General features: G+C 37.9%; 1 long non-coding RNA gene across 1 annotated transcript in view; it reads left to right on the top strand.

Annotated features, from left to right (window-relative positions):
• The first annotated feature begins 1,498 nt into the window (after window positions 1-1,498).
• Window positions 1,499-20,815, top strand: part of LOC106148974 — a 46,987-nt gene continuing 27,670 nt past the window's right edge. Inside the window, exon 1 of the long non-coding RNA XR_001234805.1 lies at window positions 1,499-1,554. This is a non-coding gene — a long non-coding RNA (uncharacterized LOC106148974). The remainder of the gene's footprint in view (window positions 1,555-20,815) is intronic.

Below are 20,815 nucleotides of genomic sequence, written 5' to 3'. Positions count from 1 at the left end.
GAGAGAGAGAGAGAGAGAGAGAGAGAGAGAGAGAGAGAGAGAGAATGATTTCTTTCTTTTTATTGTCCAGCACAGTACTGGGGGTTAAACCCAAGGCTTTCACACTGAGCTACATTCCAAGCCCTTTAAAAAATTTTTTTTGGAGACAGGTTTTCACTAAGTTAATCCACTGAGCCTGAACTTGTGATCCTTCTGCCTCAGCCTCCCAGAGTGTGGCTGGGATGTCTCCGTGTTATCTTCTTTTCCAGATATGTGACAATGGCTTCTTAACTGGCATCATGTCGGGACAGCGTTTCTGTGTGGGGTTCAAATGAGTGATGCAGTCCCAGGACAGAATCTATACAGTCCTTTCTCACCGAATCACTTTAATAATTACAGTTGAATTTAACTAAAATACATTTAGTGCAAGTCACAAAATCCATGAAAGGAGATGACTTTTTTCTCCAAATTAGGAAGGTTACTTTTACTGCTGTTGGTTATCAGACTTTATTTCTGTTGTTAAAAAAATAAAAATAAATCTGCGAGCCAAATGTGTCTAGTGATTGGAATCTTATGTCAGATTTTTCAAACTACTTTTAAATTGTTTCCCTGAACACTGTATTCTTTTAGGGAGGTTTCAGTTTCACTGTCAAAATTAAAAGGAAAGTGCAAAGACAGTTTTATTTGTCATGTGGCACCAAACACGCAAAGCTTCCCTGTCACCAACACTGCCCACCGAACGGCACACTTTCTACCACTGCTGAAACCTAGGTTTGCACATCACTTTTGCCCAAATCCTAGTTCATGTGGGATTCAGTCTGGGTAGTGTGTATTGTGGGGTTTTGAACAAATGTGTAACGACAGGAATGGACCATTATGGTATCTCATGGAAGAGCTTCACTGTCCTCAAAGCCCTTTGGGTCCTTCCTAGCCGTCCATCCCTAGGAAGCCTAACAACTACTAATCTTTTGGGTGTCTCCATATTACCTCCTTTTCCAGAATATCATCTAGCTGCAATCATGCGGTATGTGGACTTTTCGGACTAGCTTCTTTCATAGAGTGATGTGTATTTATGATTCTTCCATATCTTTTATGGCTTGCAAGTATGTTTCCTTTTATCTGAATAACATTCCACTGTCCAGATGTATTATTTTTGTCCACATACATACTGAAAGACATCTTGATTGCTCCAAGTTTTGGCAATTATGAATAAAGCTGCAATAAACATCCATGCACACATTCTTGTGTACACAAGTTTTTAACTAGTTTGGTTAAATTTCAAGGGGTGGGTTTCTAGCTTGTACGGGAAGAGTGTGTTTAGTTTTGTAAGAGAGGACCAACTGTCTTCCAAAACGGCTTTACCATTTTGCCTTCTGCCAGCAGTGGATGAGGGTTCCGAGCACTGCTTTACGTCCGCACTGGGCGCGCTCTGCGTTCTGAACGTCAGCCGTTTTAGTACGTACGCAGTGGGAGCTCATCACTGTTAATTTGAATTTCTCTGATGACGTATGCCATGGGACTCTTTTCCTTTGCTCATTTCTCACGGTACATCTTTGACGAGAGGCCCACTAAAAGGTTTGGGCCGTTTAATCTGGCTTGTTTTCCTATGAGAGCATTTTAAGAGTTCTTTTAATTTTTTATTTAATTGGAAAATTGTGTATATTTACTGTGTACATATTTAAACTCTTTGTATATTTTGGGTATTAATTCTTTACCTGATACATGGTTTGCGAATATTTTCTCCCATTGCATATGTTATGTCTTCACTCTGTTATTTATCTGGCTGAACAGAAACTTCTAGCTTGAGATAATCCTGTTTTTCCTGCTTTTGCTTTTGTTGCTTATATTTTTAGAGTCAAATCCAAAAAATCATTGGCAGACAACATCATTGAAACTTTACTCCATGTCTTCTAGCAGTTTCATAGATTCAGATCGAACATTTAAAACTTTAATTCATGTTGAAGTGATTTTTATGTTATGATATGATACTTAATTTCATTTTTTTACGTATGGTCATCTAGTTGTCCAAGAACTGTTTATTAAGTATTGTTTCTTTCTCTGTTGTATGTTCTGACAACTCTATCAAAAGTCGGTTATCACAGAGGCATGAATTTATTTCTAGGCTCTCTGCTCTCTGCTCTGGCCCATGTCCGTGTTCAGGCCAGCACTGTGCTGTTTTGCTCGCTGTAGTTCTGTACTCTTTTAAAGCCAGGTGGTTTAATGCCTACGTTTTGTTCCTTTTTGCTCAAGGTTATTTTGGCGATCTGGAGTCTGATTTGATTCCTTAACACTTTTAGGATTGTGTTTTCTTTTTCTGTGAAACATGTCACTGCAATTTTGACACATACTGAATCTATTACTTGATATGGAACAAACATTTAACAGTATTAATTCTTCCAGTTCATGAGCATGGATTACCTTTTCATTTGGTGTGCTTTACAATTTCTTTCAACATTCATTCATAAATTTGTTGTCTTTCAACTTACATCTTAAACTTACGTGTCTTAAATTTATATCTACATATTTCACTTTGTTTTGGTAGCTATTATAAGTGGTATTGTTTCCTTGATTTCTATTTTGGATGGTTCATTGTTAGCATGTAGAGATGCTACCATTTTTTGTGTGATTTTTGTGTTCTAAAACTTTACTGAATTTATTTATTAGTCCTAACAGATTTATGGCAGAGTCATTAGGGTTTTCTAAATATAAGATCATGTCATCTGTCAACAGGAACAATTTAACTTCTTCTGTTCAAATTTAGACACCATTTATTTCTTTCTCTCGCATAACTGTCCTTGCTGTGATTTCCAGTAACACACTGAATGGATGTGGGAGGAGTAGCATTCTTGTCTTGTTCCTGATTTCAGAAGTTTTCAATTTGTTACCTCTCAATATGATGTTAGTTTTGAGCTTGTTGCTTTTTTGTCATTCCTTCTGTACCGAATTTGTTAAGAGTTTTATCATGAAAGGATATTGGATTGCTAAATGCCTTTCTGCATCTATTGAGATGATCATAGGTTCTTTGCATTTTATCATGTTAATATAATAAATCACATGTATAGATTTGTGTATGTTGAACCATCCTTGTAACCCTTGGATTAATCCCACTTGATCATGGTAAATGATCCCTTTAATAAATAATTCTTTATATATTTTGAATAACTGTCTTTTTTTCTGATATATCATTTGCAAATTCTTCTTAGTTTTTTGAAACAAGGTCTTTCTATGTAGTTCAGCCTGGTCCTGAACTCACTGTGTAGCCCAAGCTGGCCTTAAACTTGCAGGAGTCCTCCTGCCTCAGCCTTGCAATTGCTTGGCTAACGGGTGTGTGCCACCACGTGCAGCTGCAAATATTTTTTCTAGGTGTATGGTCTGTCTTCTCATTCTCTTGAAATTGTCTTTTGCAGAATAGGAATTATTTATTTTAATAATGTCCAGCTTATCAATTTTTTGTTTTTAATGGATCACGTTTTTTGTTAAATCTACAGAGGCATTACCATCCTGAAGGTTGAAAAGATTTTTTCCTATGATAAAGAAAATGTGGTATAATACACAATGGAATGATATTCAGCCATAAAGAAAATGGAAATTTTGTCTTTTGCCTAAAAATAGATGGATCTGGAAAACACCATGTTGAATGCAATAAGCCAGATTTAGAAAATCAAATATTATATGTTCTCCCTAATGTATGGAATCTAAAAACAATTCCATTCAAGCAGAAAGGAGATTATTACTACACAGAGGAAAGGAATGGAGGAGGGATGTGAAAGGGTAACGGGGTAATGGAGATGCTCCAAATATATGCATTCAAACTCAGTATTTTTTGATATTATTAGGCACTAATACAAAAAGAGAAATATTTTCTCTTATGGCATCTACTAGAAGTTTTATACTTCTATGCTTGCATTTAGGTGTATGGTCTTTTATGGGTTAATTTTTATGAGGGGTATAAGGACTGGTCTAAATTTATGATTTTGCACATGAATGTCCAGTTGCTCAAGTATCATTTATTGACAAGACTGTATTTTTTTTTTTTTTTCGGTTTTTCTCCGGTACCGGGAACCGAACTCACGACCTTGTGCATGCCAGGCAGGCGCTTTTGCCGCTGAGCTAAATCCCCAGCCCCCTGACAAGACTGTCTTTATCCCACTGTACTGTCTTTGCTCCTTTATAAAGTCCATTTGGATAGAGCACATTTCAAGTTGAAGAAAGACTAGGATTACCTGGCACAAAGTAAGTGTAACGGCTTCAAATCATGTCGATCTGGTTTTGCATCCAAAGCCCCCTTCTTACCCACTGCGTGACCCTCAGAACCAGATATCTAAGCTTGTTCAGCTTCAGCTTCCTTACCTCATGGCTACTGCTTCAGTTCTGGAGTTAGGATTACACACTATGAAGTCAGCCTGTAAACGTTACCAGTTACTCAACCTGTACCTTGGTTTTCTCTTAAGATTAATTATAATATTACAAACATGCCCACCGTTCTAACTATTACCCATGGAAGAAGTCAAGTCAGTATCTGAGAAGTGATGAATAGTGCTCATCACCATCACGATCATCACCACCACCAGCTGCTCCACGGCGCGGTCCACAGTCCCACACACTCTCCGACATCAAGGTGGTACTGCTGTGGGCATCTCCCTGATATAAAACAACAGCTGAGGCAGGTTAGTGAGGCTCCAGTCTCTCTCGTTGAGATGCGCCCCTTAGACTTTAGGACTGAAGTAAAAAAAATTGTGTCTTTGTCCTCCCCTCTTATATTTAGACTTTAGACTACAGGCTTGTAATTCTTATAACTCTCCTACCAAGCTGTTTTGAAACTCTGTTTTATACTTATTTTTATTTTTTTCTCTTCAAAATAAAAACAGTTAAGACAATTCATTAACTTCACCTTCAAAGTGTAGAGCTGAGTGGCTTTCAGTAGATTGTGCAATTATCACCACTATCTAATTCTAGAACATTTTTACTCCCTCCAAAAACCCTTAAAGTCACTGGGATATATATTCTATATTCAGCACACCAGTTAGGAGAATTGAGTTGCATTACTGTTTTACTAGTTGATCACTGTAGTGGAGAGGGGAGACGGTCAGCTCCTCCAATGTTCATTCTTTCTTCTTCCTCAAATGAGAGAGCCTGAACGGTCCATATTCCGTACACACAGGCATGGCTATGTCACTAAGTCCTTGCCAATACGATAGAAAAATAGAGTGGTAGCTCCTAGAAAGCCCTAACGAGCCTGGTAGTGTACATTTTCATTATCTATTTGAACTTTCTTCCTTCACACTGCTTAGAACACGGGTGTGGTGGCTGGAGCTTTAAGGGCCATTTTGCATCACAGTGTCTTTGAGAATGGGAGTCAGAGGCCTGGCTGATTGGAGAAAGAGACAATGGCCGGCTCTCTCCATTTGACCCTGGGGCCAAATATTTGATCTCTCAAAATCGGTAAAAAATCTTTATAGCTGAATTTTTTCTACATTGGAGAAAAACAAATGTGTATGTATGCCACTGTTCATGACACATAATAGACTTACTATTGAATAGCACAACCTCTGAGGCACACTTCCGTCAGGGTTTAAGTTCAGAATTGCCAAAAAGAGTAAAAAAGATAAAGCCAATTTCTTCTGTTCTCATTAACAATAATTACGCCAAATTGGTGTTCAGCACAGAGAGCATTTTTTCAGCTACTTATTTAATTTAGTTTTCTACATATTAATCTCCACACATTCATGCTTTGGGACGTGTTTAATACATACAGCTCAACAGTTCCTGTAGAAACTTGGAACACTGGCTGGCAGTGGTAACGGCAGTGTCTGCAACCTAATCTATAACCCTCCGCTTTCAGTCCAGAGGAAAGAAGCCATCTGAACACTTATATATCAATACTAAAATCCTCTGACAGGCCATAAGCTTTGCAAACAATAACTGTGAGAAAATAATTGCTAACTGAAATAAGGTTCACCTGGAATTTTGTATTCATTAGCTTTTTAGAAATTTATAATCAGGTTAAACCCCTTCAAATACCAAAATAAATAAAGTGCTATTTCGGAAGGCTTCCCTGTTAAAAGGACAAAATTAATGATACTTCAAATCGAAGCACGCTGCCATAACTCTGGCTAATTGATGTAAAAAAGAAGACCATTCTCGCAGATTTAAAATGTTAATATTCTAAACTTCCGGGCAGTAAATATTGTTCAGCTCATCCTTATATACTCTGTATGTTGAATATGATAGATGCTCAGTTAATAGTTTTTGAGTGAATACTCTTTAAATGTGTATCATCGTAATCATTTAAGTAACAGATCAGTTTTGCGACCTTGGGTAGTTATTTTTGGTTTCAGTCGCTCTCATATGTTAGAGAGGTATAAAGTCAGCCTCCTAGGGGCTAATGAAATACGTATGCCTCATCTGTTAAAAGAGGACAAAATCATCTTCTTCGGACGAGTGAAATATGTATTCAGAGTGCCACGGCAGCACTTGGTCCGAAGGAGGCACTCAATAAATAATAATTGCTGTTCTTTTTACTGTTGTTATAATTATATAATTATTATTACTTTGCTGAAGATCCCGATGTGCATGCTGGGAAAACAAAGCATTGTGAGACAAAGTCGTTGCCCAGATGTCTGCCAGGCAGCCGCTGTGTGGGATGCATGCACGGATGTCAGATGTGTGCAGAATGATGCAAAGTAGGAGGGATCCCCTGTCAGGAAGGATGCAACAAGGAAGAAGCACAGCGTTTTTAGAACATGATCGCGGAACTGAATTCCTAGACTCAGTTTATTTTTGACCGCCTTGTGTTCCATTGCACGTCTAGCCAAGCTTTTTCATGTCTTTTTCACCTCTTCACCTTTTTGCCCCTCTGCTGTGGCTAAATCTTTGAGACCTCAACATCCCTGTTTCTGTTCCCGGATGTGCACAAATATTCCCCTCTTGGCAGATCATCCCTGCAGATCAGAAGCCTGGAAATGGATGGCTGTGTGGCCTGAGCCTAGGGCTCTATTTCCATGGGAGGGTCCTCCAAATAGCCTGAGAAGACAGGACTCCAGCAGATACCAGGGGCGAGGCGGGTGAGGACTGTAAGAGCAGAGAGGTGAACCTACCGCGGACCAGTCCGATGGCCAGCTTCCTAGAACAGGAAGGACCGGTTTTGGTTTAACAAAGAAGGGTCTAGAGAGGAAGGCGGAGGGCAGTCCGGCTGGAAGAGGTCCTGAGAGCAAAGCGCTGAGCTGATCATCGCATGTGGGAGCAAAGAGTGCGCTCAGCAAGCTGGAGCGAAGACGGTCTAAAGTGTCAAAGGTAAAAGCAGAGTAAGGAGGAAGCCAGGGCAGCAGTGGTGGGCCCACGGCACAGGCGCCGCAGCTGGTTAGTTGTTGTCACTGAAATCGCTAAAAGGTTCATCAGCCCTGGAGCAGGGTGTTCTGGTGTTAATCGTGCTTAGGGAGTGTAACGGCAGAAACAGAACTGGCTTTCTACGCACGCACCAACTGTGTGGAAAGCAAAGCACATACTATTTGTTACCAATATTATGGTGATTAAGGTACAGCAGAACGGACAGGCAGCGAACTGGCGTTTGCAGAGAGCTGGGAAGGAGAGAAAGCCTAGTACGGACAGGAAGACCTGATTCCAGAAATACAGAATTGATTTTGATGTAGAGACAACCTTTGAATAGACAAAAAGTTCATCAAATTAAAAGTTTCCATTAAAAACCTAATTTGAATAACGATGCTGTGTGCGGGGTGTGTGATTATCGAGAACATGTTTATTTTGAAGGTCAGGAAAACAAGGTTCAGAAAGTCATACAAATTGATTGAAGTTTCACAGTTAGTTGGTAATAAGTTCTCAACGCAAAACAACCCCACCTGTGGCTTCAGATACTAATGCAGAACGCCACATTTTTAGTTTTCGCAATACAGTTGTTAGTAGCCATAAGTCCTTTCTCTCAGCAAAAATTACATTTTTGTAATTTAAGTAACACAGATTTTTTTTACATTCATTTTCCGTTGTCAACATCAAGTTAAATCTGAACTGAGCACAAAGGAAAACTAAAGTATGTTTCCTTCCAACACTTCCCATGGAGTGGCAATGCTATTACTTTTCTCATTGAATAACATATGATATTATTTTTCTTAAAAGTGATCATCAGAAGGGAGAACAGGACAAAGAATCTTGAAATAAGTATCTAGAAATTATGTCTCTTCAATAATCATTCTAGTAAATTTTGTGCTTTTAATGTTTTTCTTGATTGGCCAACCCACTTAAAATCACATACTAAAGTCCTGAAATACTACTGAAATAGCAGCTACTCTAGACAAATGAAAAAAATCATGTCTATACATAATAGAAAATAAAAAAGTAAATCTAAGAGGATTTGCTGTTCCACAGAGATTTTTGTTACTGTGTGCAACCTCAAATATGCTCTCGTATTTTCTTAAATTCAGGTGACAGAAGTCTGACCTCTTGTCACATCATTCCAGTAGGTTTCCTGACTCCTCCAATTCTGTTTAGCATCTCTCTGCAGAGACCCACGTGCCAGATGACCTTGTCCAACCACTGGAGGAGTCACTAACCATTCGTCCAACTGCCTTCGACCACTGGCACACAGTGTGTCTACATGTGGCCGGGGAGAGGCAGGCAGTTAAGCTCATTGCACAAGCTGTAAGTTTTAACATTACCTTCTTAAAAAATTGTTTTGTTTTATTTTTGAGACAAGGTCTCACTATGTAGTTCAGGCTGGCATTGAACTCACTGTGTAGCCCAGGCTGGCCTTGAACTTGCTGGGATCCTGTGATCTTCCTGCCTCAGCCTCCAGAAGGCTGGGATTACAGGCATGTGCTACCAAGCCCAGCTTTTAACATTACCTTTTAAACAACTGATAAACTCCTTTGAAAAATGTTTCTCTTTTCACAAGCTAAATTAGCTTTTCATACCAAGGATGTTTAGTACACAGAAACGATAAATTATTCTTTGGTGCTCCATCTGATAATTCTGAATTGTAATTTAAGTCACAGTACCTATATTTTGCATGTGCTTTTTAGTACAGGTCCAATGTGAAACAGGCAATATTTACCTCCTTAGATTTACAACTTTTACTGAAGATATTTAAGGTTCATTTCAATGTGCTAGTTTCTTTAAGAATTAATATAAGTGAGGATTCATTCAACAAAGGAAAACCTAATTTAAAGGGGAAAAGTTGAAACTCATGCCTAACAAAGATTTATTTAATATGAAGCCTGTAGAATTATTAACAAAGTCCTTTGGAGAAACTCTTACAGTATAAGATGTGAAAATGTGCTCAAAATGGAGTCATAAAATTCACACATGTTATATATTTCTAACTGATGTTAATTTTGTTTTAAATTTTGTTTTAGATTTGAGAAGGTGTTTGATCATAAAAATCTGCTTGCATTTGCATTGACATTTTTAATGTTTCATGTTTTATTACCTCCAGTGTCTTTTCAATAATTAATCTTGATATTCATTTTTGTTTAGAAAAAATGACAGAAACTTAGCAAATGGTAGACATCTCATAAATCATAGGTAGGGACTGTATAAGCTATGCGGAAATTAGGACATGATAAAGAAAAGAATTTTTCTTCTTTAAAGGGTAATGGCTTGCAGTTAATTTGAAAGGTCAAGTGTGAAAGATAGTGTCTTCCCATAAAAACCGAGATTCATCATCCTGACATTATTTACAAAAGTCATAGTTCCCGAACTGAGAGGAGAAACCGTGATCTTCCATGCTGCTGTCACCTTTTTCTCCATTCCTTAATTATGTCTCAGTGCAAAGATGTGACTCATGTATGCATTTCATCTTGGAGACTGAGCTTTCTCACAGTATGTTGCAGTGATGTTCCAGTTCTACCACTGCTAATAAAAATAGTTTTTATTTTGTGCTGTTTGTTAGACATCATCCTGAATGCTTTATTATACATTATCAGAAGTTATTTCAATCATAAAAGGCACAGTGATAATAAAGCAAAGCTTTGTGTGCTCACTAGCAATTTAAACAAGTACTAATATACCATATTATTCTTTAAAAATAAGATATTACAAATATAGTTAAAGAATATTACACAAAATGGTCTAGTTCAGTTCCCATTCCTCCCTCTCTGTCCAGAGGATAACCAGTAATTCAGTGTTGGAGCATATTTTCCCCATCCTATTATGACACAAAAGATTTTTTCCTAAATAATAACTACTAAAGATTTATGGGACATTAAAGTAGGTATAAATCCCATCATATTATGGCATCATTTTCCCTTCAGCATGATGCTTTTGAAATTGACCTATATTAGTGTACATGTAAATCTATTTTAAGTGCATCTATACTGTCTTGGTTACTTTTATCATTGCTAAGATGAAATACCTGACACCCAAAGTTAAAGGGGGAAAGGTGTATTTAGCTCACAGTTTGTAGAGGTTTCAGTCCATGATCAGCTGGCTCCAAGGCAGGGTGGCACATGGCAGAGGGGCATCACAGAGGAGAAAGAGTTCATGGTGGCAGAAGGCAGCAAAAGCAAGCCAGGGAAGGGAGAAAGCAAGCCTCTTTCTGTCCCTTTATATCGTGTCCAGTCTATTGGGATTAGGGCAGTGTCAATCCAATCAGGGGATTTATCCAGCAATCACTCACCCTTAACCCCAGCCTTGCACCACCAGTCAGTCCACACTCCACATTCAGCCACCTCTGAAAAAGCCCTGTGATCACATGAGGCTTTGGGAGGACATCTAGACACAAGTGATAATACACAGTATTTTATTCTATGAATCAACATGTGTTGTTCATCCTTTTGCCTTCTGATGGATATGTAGGATTTCCTTACAATTTTAGTCTGTAATATCCAGTATTTTAGTGACCAATACTGTGTTTCTTGAGGATGTATTCCTAAAATGAAATTCTTGGCATTGAGGACATAACTGTATACAATTTTGTAGGCATTGCTAAGTTGCTCTTTATAGTGGTTAAATCAATTTATACTCCCACCAACAATACAGGAGCATTTCTCACTACCTTAATTCCTCACTGACACTTGCTTTTGTCAGTTTTTTGAGTTTTTTTTGCTAATCTGATGGGTATGAAATGCTAAGAATGTTGTTCAAATTTTGCCCCGTGACTAGGAAAACTGAGCATCCACTTAATACTTATTAGCTATGCATGCTTCCTCCTAAGGAGCCATTCTTTTTATTGGGGTGAAAGAATTTTCCCTAAATAATAACTATTAAAGATTTATGGGACATTAAAGTGGATAAAATGCTATCATATTATAAAATGCCATCGTTTCCCCTCCAGCAGTATATAATTTTTGAAATTGACCTATTTTAACACATGTAAATGTATCTGACTATCCTGGATATGTGGATTAACATGGAGGGAAGCTGCCATCCTTCCAATGCTAAGACTGCCATTCATGATATTGTGTACTTCTCTATTTAACACCTTAATCCTTCAGTAGAAATGGATGTTTATTCAGAGAAATTTTGGTAAGGATAATGGCGTGCTCCTGCCATGAAGAAATGGATGCCCTAACACAGAATCGTGATTGACGTAGCACAGAGTGTCGTGTGTGGCACACTTGAACACCCATGTGCTCCTAAGCAATAAAGGTTGCCGGTTGAAAAGAGACAATCTTCTTTGGTGGGCAAAAGGAAGAAGACTGCAGTAGGTGCTGACCAATCAGCCATTTCTTATATCAAAATTGCGAGGTGGAGCACAAGGTCTGCTGTCTCAATGACTTGTGATTCTTTTCTTCCTTCCCCCTCATTTTTTGTTCTCTTATTTCACCATTTGCCTTTCTTGCCCAGAATTGTTAGTTTCACTGATTTCCTTTGTATTCCAGTAACTAACAGGGTCTGAATTAACATCCACCTTTGAATTATTCACTGACACTCCATTCAGGTCCTGTATCTTACAGATCTAAATTCTTACAGTTCTGTTACCATTGTTAGTGGTAGCTCTCTAAAATTGCATTTTCAATTGGTTGAATTACTATTGCAAAATGAAGTTAGCTATTGCCTTCCTTAGGTTGTTCTAAGGGATATGTATAATTCCTTTAGTAAGGTGCTTTCTATATATTTGGCCTTCTGCAGCTGCTTTTGTCTTCCTATACAAATGTAGAAATGATGTAAAGTATTAGTGCAAAATGCAAAAACCCTATAAAATATGAAATTATATAAGATATTCATATACAGGATTTAGAGATATATAGATATCTATATCTATATGATGACTTTTAGACTCATAACACATTAGATAAGTCTTGCAAACATATGCAGAAAATAGTACTTTTTAAACCCACAGGGTGACATATTTTCATATTCTGCAAGGTGTTCTGATATTTTCTTCGTGAAATCATATATAATACAACATACCAAGTAGGCTGTATGACAAATTTAATCTTTTTGGCTCTACATATTTTCCCAAGAACAGACACAAAGCCAAAGATTGAATTGGAGGTACTTGTACATATAAAACATTTGGCCCCTTCAACGCACATTTTCCTTTGGGCAAAGTCAATTAATAAAAATATGGTTGGGGGAGGGTAGTTAAGGGAAAGGGACATAAAATAAATTAAGATGCGTTGAATATATGTACCAGCTCTCCAAGATGAGTGTGATTGTTATGTACTACAAACATGCACTAATAAAATTAAAACTAAAAATATGCGATTGGTTACTAATTATAGATCATGAATTGATAGACACTTTGAGTACCTACGTTTGCAATGAAATGTTAGTTGTCTCTATTCCACAAATACTTATACAAGCTTTTGTTTTGGAAAAGGGTAATTCTGTCAGGAATGCAGTGAATGAGTTCAGGTGGGAAGGTGCCAAGAGAAAGCAGTGTCGTTCTTGAGTGACTTAAATATTCTTGACGTACAACCACCCTCCCTGCATCCAGGTCCACTGTATAGTCTAGCACAGGACGCATGTTAGAAATATACTGAAGCAAATTAAGCCATTGTCTTTAGGTGTTCCCAGTTAAATTGTGTTTCCTTTCCCTTGGCAGGGGAGGAAAGAGTTTGGTGAGCACCTAAAGGATACCCGGAAATAGTTTTAGACCATTTCACATGTGTGTTCATTGAAATAATTTTTCAGTATATAGAAATCATATTCCCCACCACCCAATGGTCCTCTGCCCTGGAGGAAAAAATAATTTACTTTAAGAGGAACCATTTTTTAAGAGATTGTAGTTTTTAGTTTCAATTTCAGAGTGTGTCAGTGAATGACTCCCTAGAAAACAAACTCTATCCATTCACATAAATTAAAGGTAGATATTTCTGAAGATGCTCTCCACCAAAGTTCATCCTTATTCCACAAAAGACAGCTCTGTTTGACCAGTAATTCAAAGGAATACTTTGCTTGGCATAAATATTTAAGTAATTTTTCTATTCTACCAGCATATAATAGTGTTCTAAATAACTACTTTGAGAGCCACTATATAGGCACATGAGGTTTGCACTAATTACATACTGAAGAAAACACCACTCTATAATGAATTGCATGTTAATTATTATCCTAATGTTCTTTCTGGCTAACAACCAAAGCCAACTAACGTGATCTGTTTTTTGACTATTCCAATAATGAATAACAGGCTTTGACAAACAGCCTATTTCTTCTCTGCAAACAATGCAAATCACATACAAGCAAGAGTTTCAGGCAATGATTAGAAGTAAAGTTTCCTGCTGTGCCTTCTATACAAATGACTAGCTTAGGCTGCTTTTCAAAGTGCAGTGAACCAAATTAGCCTACTGAAAGAAAGCTAGCTAGAAAGTTCTTCTGATGCAGTGTAGAAGTCACTTCATGCCCAAAGCCCCGTGTTGAGGAGAAATTGAAGGAGTGTCCCTTGAAGGTCAGAATGCCCATTTATGATCAAACTAAATCAAGCTTTTTAAGTGAAAAAGTTCTACAAATAAGGTAAATCAGGCTTTTCTGGTTTCCAAAACCTATTTGACTTTTTGAAAGAATTTTTTCCTGAAAAATTCTTAATAAAGAAAGAGTATGAGAGGGAAGGAAAGTTTCAATTAAATTTAAATAAAAATTATCTTCTGAAAAGAGAGTAGCAATAATGTTATTCAGAAGTGTAAGGCCATGTATACTATAGTTATGGTTCTGTTGTGCAAATTTTCTGTGTATCAGGATAAATCTGTTACTTTCAAAACTATGGGTTTCCAGGTGGCAAACACTGTATACTGACATGAAAGGCTATCAAGGCAGATAATTTGAAATGTCCTTTTATCACCTCATTAGAAACTGAAATCATGCTCTTTTAACAGAAATGCTTTATATTCAGAAAGGTTTTCACATTCGTGAGTCACCCTTCCTGAATATTTTGTGGTGGAATTCTCACAGTGTTTTTAATATATAAATGGAACAGCAGGGAAATAGGAAATAGGCATGGTGGGTTTTCTCTATCCACAAACACTTACCCCAGCTGAGCATATATCTCACACAAGTGCAGGGCCAGATGCTACTGAGGTGGGAAGCAACATATGGATCCTGCTCCCAGAGGCAGGGGTGGTGACATATGGGTATAAACATCCTTGGGATACCAGGCAAGACTAACTGGAAAGCAGATAGAATTGTTCAGAGTACGTTACTCAATAATTTTTTCTCTCTCTTGGCTACCTTCCTTTGCCAAGAGATTTTTGTGATCTGTACCAGGAAGGATTTCATTGACTCTCCTTCTCTGCTGAACGGCTACACCCTATGAATGGGAACCCAAAAACAAGGGGCATGAAAAGAATGTCCACTTTCCTGACTATCTTTTAAGCTTTTTTTTTTTTTTTTTTCCGGTACCAGGAATCGAACTCATGACCTCACGCTTGCCAGGCAGGCGCTGTGCCGCTGAGCTAAATCCTCACCCCCTTTCCTGACTATCTTATACAAGTGGCAACTCATGTTTGAACTCTTCCTCTAGAAGAAACACAGAGATTATGTTAATTCATCTTTTCAATCTCTATCTAGAAGATGAAGTTACACTTTTACAAAGCTTTGTATGTGGTCGGCCACCTCCCACAGAAATCATAAGAATTGCACAAATTCATGAGGAGGCTGAGTTGGCTTCTGGTCCTTAGGAAGCTTTGATCTTCTCCCTCCCCTTTTATTGCACAACTGCAGTTTTGACTACTTGTGTAGGTAGGCATTTCCTCTTTAAGCAAAGTGTTCCCACCCACTCAGTTGCTGTGAGCTCAGTTGGACTGAGTATGTTTAGTTAATGAACAGCTTTCTCACGATGGAAATCAGTGCAATACTATGGAGTGATGACGTCTGTGACAGGGCACAATGCTTGCCACTGACAACTGCTTTTAGTGGACGGAACTGCTGTGACCACCTCGGTTATATTTATAATTTGTTCGTATGACTTAATTTCCTTTGTGGTATAAGTGATGTAATAACTAGAGTTGCTTATAAAGTTTCATGCAGTATTCACAAGCAGCACTTGCCAGGACTCTCAAAGACTAAATTCAGTATTAGCTACCATATTTCACACCTTGTGCAACACTAAATGGTACAAAATTAAACTATAACTGCCAAGACATTGTCCACAAGAAGGAACAATAAAATTTAGGTGCAAAGTACATGTGCCATAGGAGATCACAAAGCAAGCTGTGAGCAAACAATGAGAGTAGAAAGGTAAGTTCTGAATTTTCAGAACTCAGTGAAGAAACAAATTATACATGCGTCATATGGAAATTAATTTTAGTACCCATGGAAAATTTCGCCAATGTTTCTGTCCATCCTGGAGCATAAGCTTCAGGAGGTTATGAATGCCCATTTTGGAGAAATGACAAACCCAATAAGGGGTGGTCTGTGAATGGCTACTGAGTGACCAAGTTATTTACTGTCTAGCGAAGAAGGATATGAGATAAGTATACAAAAAAACCTCTTGAGAGAAGGCAGTAAGGAGACAGGGCAGAAGATGTAGAAACAAAGCCACTTCCATGTTTGCTTTACAGGTATTCTAAGGTGCTGTTTTTCTGTGGTTCTGTTTTATGATTGAACAAGGAATCCTACTGGCTTGTGTATGCCATACGAACAGTTTTGCGCACAAAGTTATTGGCATAAGAACCACATTTAGAATGTTCAGAAATCATCAATCCAAGTCATATAATGAAGTACCAATTACAAATGACAGTTTAATGTGCAAGAAGAGAGGGTCTGTATCTTGGCAGTGTCAGTCAGCTATACTATTTGTTTGCATTTGAGAGTTCATTTGCTTCTTCCTCTTTTTTCCCAAAACCACCATCAGAGAAACAAGCTTTCACAAAATAAATATAACTAACACTTTGAAGTAAAAATATCCACAGAGAAGCTATGAATAGACGATGGTGGAATTCCCACTGACCCCTAAAACAATCTCAGTTTTATATATAAATCTCCTTTCTTCTTCACTTATTTAAATTATTACCACTTCTTGTGAGACTCACTGGCAAAACATCAGTTATTTTAAAGTGAATTCTCCGCATGCTTCCACCAACTTTAACACTAGAGTAAAATACTTAAGACTTGCCAGAACCAGAAAGTCAGGAAGTTGCTTCACACAGGCTGTCCGCTGCCCTATCCTTTGCCTCACCCTGTTCTCGGGGATGTGAGAAAACACCACATGGACCTCAGACTTGTGACAGACAAGAGCCACAGCAGTCAGAACCGGCCCCTGAACCTCTGTGTTTCAATGAATAAAGGGAAGAGACACTACCGAGTCTTCAGCTTTGTGATTATTCAGGAGGTCGGACAGGAAATCTTCATGAAGGCTCTCTCTCCGGATCAGTGTGAATTCTCTCAGGAACACAGCCCCTTGGCTTTGGTCTCCACACACCTAGAGAGATAACACAGCTGACTTAAGTCTTCAGACAGAGCCTGGAGGCAGAGGGCAGTGAGGGATTAATGTCTCTGAGTTGTAGAAATGTCTTGGATTAATTTCAAGTCTGATTAGCGCCATCAAAAACAATGCACATAAATACATATTAATGCAAGAGGCACTAGAGCGTTCTGGCATGTGGCTCCTCTAACAGATGCCAGGAAAGTCCCCTACGAAGTTGGCACTTCTGAACTGCCTGGGGTACATGTGATGCTGGCAGTCACTGATTACGGTTATCTTGCGGCAGCTTTTCAGGCTATCCATATGCATGTACCACATGTGGATGGGCCCACAGGGACGCATCACTAATCCAACAGATCTGAGCACCAAGGTGGGCCCCAAAGTCTATTAAATGTGAACCAAATAAAGACAGGTTGGCTTGAGCCCAGAACTGACTTCCCGAGGTTTTCAAGTGCGTTAGAACTAACATGCGCGTCAGCCGCTCCAGGAAGGAGGTACTGGAGAACATGTATTTAGAGCTTATCACACACTGGCTTCTTTACACATATTATCTTGCCACAGTCCCATGAGGAGTCCATTACCAGCTACACTTCACAAATTAGGAACTAGAGACACAAAGCGTTTGAGGAGTTTGCCAAGTTAGTTAAGTGTTGAAATCAGCATTCAAATACAGATCCACTTGAAAACTCTTATCTTCTTATTCTATCATTTTGCTGTTGAGCTGCTCCAGCCTCTTCCGGTAAAGGACAAATTGTTAACTGACTCCTATAAATTTAAGGAGTAAGTAACTCCCCTAGACCTTCCACTGCCTCTATGAGCCTCCGTTCACTCTTTTTGAGGCAGGAATGATTTTCATACTGCTGATTGTTGAGAAAACACGATTTGCGCGTGTGTGTATGTGTGTATGTACACAAGGCTTAGTGACGCAGCGTTCTGCACAAAGTAAGCATTCAGCAAATACACTCATTTTTATTATTGAAAACGAATTCTCTTGAAGTAGCAGGTAAAATTCTAAAAAAATTTTTTGAGAGAGGATCTTGCTCTACTATCTGGGCTGACCTTGAACTCTCTGTGTAGCCCAGGCGAACCTTGAACTCATGATCATCCTGCTTCAGGCTCTGAGTGCTGGGATTATAAATATCTAAAATCACAGCTGGCTAAATCTAGAGTTTAAACATCCATGAACTTCTTTAACCATGTTTGTGACATCTGTTATGAAAAAATGTATATCAGTCATAGGGTTTCACTTTTTCACTCTATATATTTTGGAATTTATACTTTAATGTCAATTATGGCTCTGTGAATGTTTATATTAATGTATACCTTCTTCAGTGTCTGCAATAGTTCATAATAAGTTAAAATTATTTTATTCCCTAAATCTTTTGGAAAGGAGTATAATTGCCCAGAATTTATATGGGACAGTCTCTGTGCTGTACAGTATAGTTTCACTGTGTTGGGCAGAATCTGGACCCCAAGAGCCTCCCCTCCACTGTCATGTCTGTGATATGCTGCTCTATATGGCAAAAATGATTTTATAAGGCAGGACTCATTAGGGTTCCTAATTTGACTTGAAGAAAGGGTGAGTGTCTTGGCTTCTCTGGGTAAGCCCAATGCAATTACCTAAGACCTTAAAAACAGATTTCTCTAAGCTGATGGAGAAGTAAGGCAAGTGACAGGAATAAGTCAGAGAGATTCGAAGTCTGACAAGGACTTGACTTGCCGTTACTAGAACTCTTGTGCCTATGGACCCATTAATCAAGAGATTGGAGAAATAGACAAAAAAATTCACATAAAAAAGACAATGAAATATCAGATATAGATATTGAATACTCGCTAATATTTGTAACTATAAATGATAATCAGCAAACATTCTGCACATTTTGTTATATTTTAATTTTCAATCAGAACTATATATTGAGAAAGATGTCTACATGTTTGTATTTCCTAAGAAGTTTGACATGTTTCATCATTATCACCAACATGCTCAACCCAGCAAGTACTTTTATGTGACACTAACACAGAAGGTCTTAATTAAACTAAAATTCAATTTATTCCTAAAAATAGATAAGAATATGCAAGTTACATCAAAGTAATTATTACCATTTCTCTTATAACTGTCTTGCACAGGCCTGTTTTCAATTTAATTACTATCCATGAAATTTGAAACTAATTAAGCAATTTTAAATGCCTAAATTAATTTGGTTAATATTATTAGTTTTGAAGATCCATCAACCATGAATAATTACTTTTTGTGTGTATTAGAAACATTGTTAGATTAAAGGAGAGATGTAGAGCTACAAAAACACAAATTTTCTATTTCAGGCTAATTTTTTTGACTCATTAGTACATAAAATAGTGATTACCAATTTAATTAGTACATCGCATAAAATAGTGAAGAATGATTATGGTCATGTAGGTCATTAATACATGTACATAAAACATTTCAATTCCCCTCCCCCCTGTATCCCACCAACCTCCAGCATCGTATTCATTTATTTATAAGACCTTACAAAGGTAATTGTAATATATACAGATTGAAAACCAGACCAGTAGACCAAAGAACATAGAAAACATGTAAAACAATTCTATTAAATCAAGGTGCACTTTTAGTTATATTATCTACACTGGATTATAATACCTTTTTTTCTTTCTATTATCTGTATTTTCTTTTGATTTATATATATATATTATATTTTATATATGTTATATAAATTTTTTCATATAAGAGAATCATGATATTTAAGCTTGTGGGTTTGAGTTAGTTCACTTAACATTATGGACTCAGGTGCATTTATTTTCCTCTAAATGACTCAAGTTTACCCTTTTATGGCAGAGTAGTACTCCATTGTGTATCAATACTACTTTTATCCATTCATCTTTGATGGAGAAATGGGCTGTTTCCAATGTGTAGCAGTGTTGTGAGTGTGGGTACGCATGCAACACTGGTTATGATGTCTTTAACTCTTTTTGAAAAATTCCTAGAAGGTAAATAGCTGGGTCAAATGGAATTTCTACTTTTAATTTTTTGAGGCATCTCCATACTGATTTCCATAGTGATTGTATAAGTTCTACCAACAATGGAGAAATTCAAAGTAATACTCTTACTGCTTCATTCTTTCATTCATTTACATGTACACACACTTTTACCTAAGTCCTACAACATGCCAAGGGTCACATTGAGGGTCCATAGTGTAGAACATATTTGTCCTTTTCAAGCACAGTTATTGTAATGCATACGTGAATGTGGCAAGGACTGTTAGCTGCTCACAAATCTACCATCTTGGACAAATCTTCTCATCTTGAGTATACACCTACAGAATATTCCCAAGGCTCTTTTACATTTAAGGTAGTTGAAACTGAGATTTAGCTGATAGAAGTAATGTGTACTACTTGTACACCTGGTCCATAAAAATCTCCTACATGCCCTCCTCATGCTTTTGGCATGGGTCTATTTGAGAGGGAGATGGCCTCAGAGAAATTATGGGTTTGGTCATTAAAGGTGACAAAGCCTCCATTTGGTGCTTTCTGAGTGCAGGATGGCCATTCCACGACCTGTCCTTTTACTTAAGACTAAGTGAGCAAGAAGTAAAGGTCTGCTGTGTTGGACCAGGATCCATTTTAGAGACTATGTGTCACTGAAGTTAACCTCTTCTAATTAATGCAATGAGAAATTGTAGATGAATGCAAATGGCTATGGGAATCCAGAGCTATCTTGGTTACTTTTCTGTCATTGCTGAGACAAAATACGCAACACCCACAATTAAGGAAGGAAATGTGTATTTAGCTCACAGTTTGTGGAGGTTTCAGTCTGTAATCAGCTGGCTCTAAGGCAGGGTGGTGTGGTACAGGGTCAACAGTTTAAGGCAGCAGAAGACAGTAAAAGCAACAAGAGCAAAAAAAGAGAGAGAACAAGCCTCTTTTTCTCCCTTATATTGTATGCAGGCTACCTGCCCTCGGTGGGTGTGGCACTCATACCATCTCCCCGCCCTCCTCTGGCACAGGCTCAGGATGTTTACAAAGTGA

Source organism: Chinchilla lanigera, unplaced genomic scaffold (genome assembly GCF_000276665.1).
Source record: "Chinchilla lanigera isolate Chin_1 unplaced genomic scaffold, ChiLan1.0 scaffold00033, whole genome shotgun sequence".
In the NCBI taxonomy this organism is placed as follows: Eukaryota; Metazoa; Chordata; class Mammalia; order Rodentia; family Chinchillidae; genus Chinchilla; species Chinchilla lanigera.
Note: the sequence above shows the minus strand (reverse complement) of the source record. Positions and strands in the feature narration are given on the sequence as shown.